We start from the raw sequence: 7,157 nt of genomic DNA on the forward strand, positions 1-7,157 counted from the left end.
ATGGGTCATTTTGGAGCTAACCTAGGTAAGATGGGTCATTTTGGAGCTAACCTAGGTGAAATGGATCGTTTTTGAGCTAACTTAGGTGAAATGGATCGTTTATGAGCTAACCTAGGTGAAATGGATCGTTTATAAGCTAACTTAGGTAAAAAGGATCATTTTAGAGCTAACCTAGGTGTGATGGGTCATTTTGGAGCTAACCTAGGTAAGATGGGTCATTTTGGAGCTAACCTAGGTGAAATGGATCGTTTTTGAGCTAACTTAGGTGAAATGGATCATTTATGAGCTAACCTAGGTAAAATGGATCGTTTATGAGCTAACTTAGGTAAAAAGCATCATTTTAGAGCTAACCTAAGTGTGATGGGTCATTTTGGAGCTAACCTAGATAAAATGGATGGTTTGTGAGCTAACTTAGGTGAAATGGATAATTTATGAGCTAATCTAGGTAAAATGGGTCATTTTAGAGCCAACTTGGGTAAAATGCATCATTTTAGAGCTAACCTAGGTAAGATGGGTCATTTTGGAGCTAACCTAGGTAAAATGGGTCATTTTAGAGCTATAGGTAAAATGGGTCATTTAGGAGCTAATCTAGGTAAAATGGGTCATTTTAGAGCTAACTTGGGTAAACTGGATCATTTATGAGCTAACTAAGGTAAAATGGGTCATTTTAGAGCTAACTTAGGTAAAATGGATCGTTTCTGAGCTAACTAAGCTAATTATGCCATTTTTGACATAAGTAAGCTAAGTACAAATCGTTTTAGAGCTAACTTAGGTAAAATGGATGGTTTTGGAGGTCAGTAAGCTTATTAAGTCATTTTGGAGGAAAAGAAGCTAACTCTAGGTCATTATGGTAAGCATATTGGAGGAAATAAAGCTAAGTCTAGGTCTTTATGCATTTGTTAATTAAAACACTAGAGAAACTTACCGTGATCATGGAGGTGTAGGAGCGGGCTGGCTCGTGCCGGTAGCTAGAGAAGGATCGTGCGATGCTTGTGTGGAGTTACGCTACACCAAAGATCATTTCCAATGTCTCGTTAGCATAATGACACTCAAATGTTAAGACTAGCAAGTAATGTCCATTCGAATTAAACTCACCGTGGTCCCAGGAGCAATCACTGGCATCTGCGGAGCGGTCTGACCGGACTTCTCACACACAGACTGCACATTTGGTTTTGACGACTCAGTCATACTAGTTAGTAATGAGACAAACACTACATGAATGTTTTGGCTAATCTGCAGAAGAAATTTACCACAAGGAGCTCGTACATGGCCCTTGCCTGCATGTCATTCCGTGCCCTCTCCTCCTCCAACATATTTGTCGTCCTCTCCTCCAACTCCCGCTGCCTCTCCGCCGCCTTCGCCAGAAGTTTCTTTGTTCTATCTCTCTCACTTTGTATAGCAGCCTACAACAACACTCCTCGTTACCATTTGTAATCATTGATGGAAGCGCACACAATGTAATGGAGAAAGATAGCTGAGTACGTATAACTAACCTTGAAGGCGAGTTGGACTGGCCATTGACGAGGCCTTATTTCAGGAGCGGAGCTCGACTTGCGCGCCTTGATCTCTGAGAGAGTGCTAGGACAACGGATAAGTCCATCTGCCATGGCTATGGAGCCATGGGACCTCCCGCCACCAGATATCATCAGCAGCTCTGTATCAATGGGACCCTGGCTCGGGTTAAAGTCCTCCCCTTTCCTCGCCTTCCCCTGATCTCTATATTTCACGAGCTTGTCATGGGAGGAGATGTTGGTGAAGTTCTTTAGATCATCGAGGTCAGACGGAGAGAATGCCTTGACTTTCTTGTAAGAGGCAGTGTGGGCCATGGCATACAGGTCATACACCTCTGGCACATTATCCGCCTTATTATAGCATGCCTGAAAGAGAGAAGCAAAGTAAATTAGTAATTAAAGGGCTAAAGCTAGCATGATGAATGAATTGCATGAATCATGAAGCAAACCACATACCCAGTTCCGCCCAAACTAATATAAGTTGGAGCTGCCTTGATGGTGTGGCACACCTTCCATTTGGGCACGTTTGTCCTTGGCCTCATTGTGGAGGGCTAGCCATTCTTTTGAGCACCACTCATTGACCAACACCTCCCAACAATCCATCCGATCCGTGCACCATCTCGGAGGCTCCTAAGTTAGGAAATAGAAACTTGAGTGCTACGGCTATGAATTACTAAATGAAGGAAGTAAGTGCAAGGCCTGAAGAATTACCTTCATGTACTCCTCCTTACTCAAGAACTTCTCGTGGCACGCCGGCTTGGTCTTCTTGATACCATGCGAGGCATAGTAGTCTCGAACAGCCTGCACCCGAGCCTCGTGCCGTAAGTTCTGTAGTAGGCGCTTGCAGACGTTATCGATAACATTTGCCGCTTCCTCCTCGTATCCCTCCTCACACCTGTAGAATGTCTGCAATCAAATGAGACAATATTGATTAGTACAACTAATAACTAGCTAGTTGAAGATTTTTAATTGTGTAAAGGAGAAATTACCTAGAACTTTCTGATCACCACGTCTGCCCTCGTCTTGCACAATACACCATCGATAATCTCACCCGGCGGGGCCGAGGCAGCCAAGTAGTGCTCCCAGCTCAATCCAAGCTCTGGAAGCCGACCCTCACCAGGTAACGTGACAAACCCCAGGAAGTTTTTCCGACAAAGAACTGCAAGGAAGGAGTTGGGCCGGCGGACACTATGATGGTGGTCCCAACCCATGCAGCATGACAAGGCCAACGCATTAGATATTTGAAGAAACGTGAATGCAGAAGGTACAAAAAGATTAAAGCACTTACCTCTCTCCATCAGGGAAAATCAACCACCTCTGCTCGCGGGTCGCCGGCACGGACGGGAGCCGTGTACAACCATGCTGGTAGACGGTGCCCCCCTCCTCCTCAATATCAGTCGGCTCCCAGCCATCATCAGCATGGCCACTCGGCCCCTCAGGCTGATCTGTCCAGGTAACCCATCCAGAAGTGTGCTCCTCCGGGGTCTTGTGGGCCAAAGGCCCGTCGACCTGAGGCTCGTGGGCTGAAGGCCTGTGGACCGGAGGCTCATGGACCGGAGTCCGTGTAGCCTCCTCCACAGACGAGTCCACCCTAGCAGTCACGTGCTCGGGTGAAACAACTGGGGGTGGCGGCGAGGAAGGCGCCCTAGCAGTCACCCTACCTCCTCTCCCGCGACCACGCGCTCCAGCTCCTCTCTTCTTCCCTCCCTTACCTCGTCCCCTGCTGGGCATCGGGGTCGACGAAGAAGGGCCCGGTCGGCGGAGAGGTCCGCATGGAATGGAAGACCTCCCACCACGCGCTGACGAAGAAGGGGCCTCGGAGCGCTCCCAACCAGCGCCCACCATCTTTCAACACCTGCCATGACAAAGAGTAAACCAAATTAGTACAACATAAAAAATACCGACATGAATAATAATATGTATATCACTTAAGTGTATCATCATCAAGTACAACATAAAAAAATTGAATACCTGACACTACTAATAATCTCGATCAGTATCATCAATAAATGCATAATCATCATCATCACTATAGTCAATGACGGGCTCATAGGGTTCAGTGGCATCAACATGTGGAAGGCCACCTTGACGTAATCGGTCAAGCATAGACAGGTCATCCGCAGCAGTAACCTCTTCTTGTTCCGGCTCTTCTTGTTCCTCCTCTGGGGTGATGTCGGATTCACTATCGCTGTCTACTTCAATGTTTTGGAGTGAAGTATAGCGGTTCTTGAAATGCTTTTTGGAAAGACGTGTCTCTTGGAAGAATTCTCCTTCATATGTGTCTGGGTTAATGTGAGGTTCATAATACTCTTCCTTTGGGGGAGATAGTCTAGCACGTGGCGGCACTTCATAAATGACATCCCAACCTTTCATATTTGGATTAGTTTGGCAGGCCCACGGTAGATGGAATACTTTGGTCGCCTGTTGAGCCGTAATATAGACATCAGGAACATCTAAATGGGTGCTTTGTTTGATTTCAACTAGCCCTATATGTTCATGAGTCCTTCTAGTCTCCTTCGGTTGAAACCAATAACATTTGAAGACTACGACATTCGGTGGGTTTTCATCATCCAATAGAAGTTCATAAATTGCTTCAACTCTCCCATAATACTCGGTACCTCCTTCACCGATAGCAGATACACAACAATTTGTAGACTTTCGGTCGGCCATAGATAGCTCTTTGCCATAGGTACGAAAGCCATACCCGTTGATGTCGTATTTGTCAAATGAACGGACCTTATAGTCAAAACCATTTGCGACTTGTCTCAATTCGGCGTCCATAGACTCTGAATCAGCCTACAAGTTTAATACGAAAGGATTGTTGCATTACGCACATATTAGCAAATGAAATTAAATTGTCTAATAGAAATTATTGTTTTTTTGAACAAAGAGATGAAACCGGGATAGTCGCCTCCTTGCTTTGTGAGAAGCTCATACTCTTCGACGGAATCCTTTTGGATCACCGCTCCATACGAGAATATGGCGATGTATCGACTGTATGAAATATCCAGGAATAAGAGCAGTTCAAAGGAAATAGAAGTTGCGAAACAATGTACCGAGAACTTACTTGATGTACGGCCACACTTCTATCAGGTTGTTGAAGATATACAACGAAATGGTCCGCCATTCTTCGTTATCCAAAGATAATGGATTTGAAACATTGGCTGGTGCGAGATTCCCTTTGAATAGGCTGAGGTTGGATCCACCCTTTTTAGCATCGTCAGCATTGTACCGAGGCTTCGGATTATGCAAATGACGATTTTTAGCTTCGCAGTGTGATGTCACGAAGTTTGCCGCCTCCTCAGTGATGAATGCCTCAGTCATCAATGCTTCAATTCTATGTTTATTTCTACATTTTTCTCGAAGCGTCTTCTGCATCCTCTCAGTTGGGTAGCACCAACGATTTTGCACGGGCCCCCCCAATCTTGCCTCGGTCGGGAGATGCAAAATCAAATGCTGCATTGGATTAAAGAAGCCCATCAGAAAGATCTTCTCTAACTTGCAGATCAACTCCGGTGCCAACTCTTCCATTTCTTCTAGCACGCGATGCGATAGTTCTTTCGCACAAAGAACACGGAAGAAATAGCTGAGTTCTGCTAGTACTAGCCATTCATCCTCAGGGATGAAGCCACGCAACATCACTGGCATTACCCGCTCAATTCATATGTGCCAATCATGACTCTTGAGACCAAATATCTTCAATTTATCAAGACTCGCTCCCCTCTTTAGATTCGCTGCATACCCATCGGGGAACATCAACTGCATTTTCACCCACAAGATAATTTCCCTCATAGCTGGCCTTCCAAGATTGAACCATGCCTTTGGCTTCGTCCAGTTCTGCTTTAGTTTCGGTTCTTTCATGTTTTGTAACGGCCTATCACATAGAGCCTCCAGATCGACTCTAGACTTATTATTATCCGTTGACTTCCCATCTATGCCGAAGAATGTACCAAAAAGTGCCTTGGCGATATTCTTCTCAGTGTGCATCACGTCGATGTTGTGTGGGCAAAGGAGGTCTTTGAAGTAAGGCAGATCCCATAAGCATGTCTTGTGAGTCCAGGCATGCTTAGAACTCTACCCCTTGAAGTACCCTGGACGCTCTGGATCTGGCTTAAGAGCGTTTAACTGATGCAGGGTTGTTGGCCTGTCAACGCAGGTGGTGCAGAGTTTTTGGCAACTCTACCTCTGATGTAGTTCTTCTTGTCTTTCCTGAACTTATGGCGAGGATCCAGGAACTGTATATGCATGTTGAACCAAGAAAACTTGCGACCGGCCTGAAGCCAACGAAACTCAAGAGCTCCCTTGCATGTGGGGCACGGGAACCTTCCATGCACACACCAGCCAACGAATAGCGCATACACCGGCAACTCATACGTCGAGTACATGTACCAGACATGCATTATGAAGTTCCGTTTGCTATAGGCATTGTATGTCTTGAACCCATTATCCCAGGATTCTTGCAATTCGTCCTTAAGCGGCTGCATGTACACATTCATATTTTCCACCGGATAGTTGGGCCCTGGAATTATCAACATCGGGAAAATGTTCTTTCTTTGCATAATCTGTCCGGGGGGGGATTGAGTGGAAAGACAAATACGGGCCAACAACTATATTGGGCTGCCGTCATACCAAACACAGTGAACCCATCTATGCTGATGATGACTCGAGGATGCCTTGGTTCTGCCACTTTTTCAGCATGTAATTCATCAAACTTTTTCCACGCAACACCATCCGATGTGTGTACCATAATCAGATTCCCATCTGCATCTAGTTCGGTTCTTTTGCCTGTTTTGTGCCATGTCATCTGTCTGGCCGTCTCTTCGACCATGAAAAGACGTTGAAGTCTTGGTACGATTGGCATATACCGAAGAACACTAATGGGGATTTTGGTCTATGTCTTCTCACCCATACTGTTGTCTACCACAACATACCTGGAAGACATGCAAATGGGACAATAGTTCAAGTCCGCATAGTCAAGCCTAAATAAGGCACATCCTTTCTCACAGGCATGTATCTTCTCATAGAGCATCTTCAGTGCACATAGGATTTTGTACGACTGGTACATGTTTGCAGGCATTACATGGCCTTTGGGTAGAAACCGTCCAAATACTGTCATCATTGCGTCGTAGCATTCTCTGCCCAAGTTGAACTGAGCCTTCAGAGCCATTACTTGTGAGATGCCATCCAACTGACAAAGCTCAGTGTGCTCGTGGAGCGGACGTTTTGAAGACTCCAACATTTCATTAAAGGCCTTTGCAGATTCCTCCATCTCCTCATCCAAATCCGAGCATCATCATAGTCTTGCACCATGTTTTCCATCCTGGTACCATGCTCGTCGGTGCAATGACGATCCACCTCAGCTCGGTCACGTTGGGCAGACTCACCATGATATGTCCACACCGTATAATCGGGCGTAAAACCACTCTTCTGCAGGTGTTTGCCCATTTCAGCCTCTGTCCCCTTTTCCCCATTGCTGCACTGGAAACAGGGGCACCAGGTTTTCCTCTGGCCATTTGCAAATGCGGCTTGCACAAACCCCTTGGTTTTTGTGAACCATTCAGTGCTCCATTTGTACTGACAAGTGTGACCGGTGTACATCCACGCACGATCACTCATCTTGACTTTCAGAGCTACTGGACACACAAC

Source organism: Triticum dicoccoides, chromosome 7B, assembly GCF_002162155.2.
Source record: "Triticum dicoccoides isolate Atlit2015 ecotype Zavitan chromosome 7B, WEW_v2.0, whole genome shotgun sequence".
NCBI lineage: Eukaryota > Viridiplantae > Streptophyta > Magnoliopsida > Poales > Poaceae > Triticum > Triticum dicoccoides.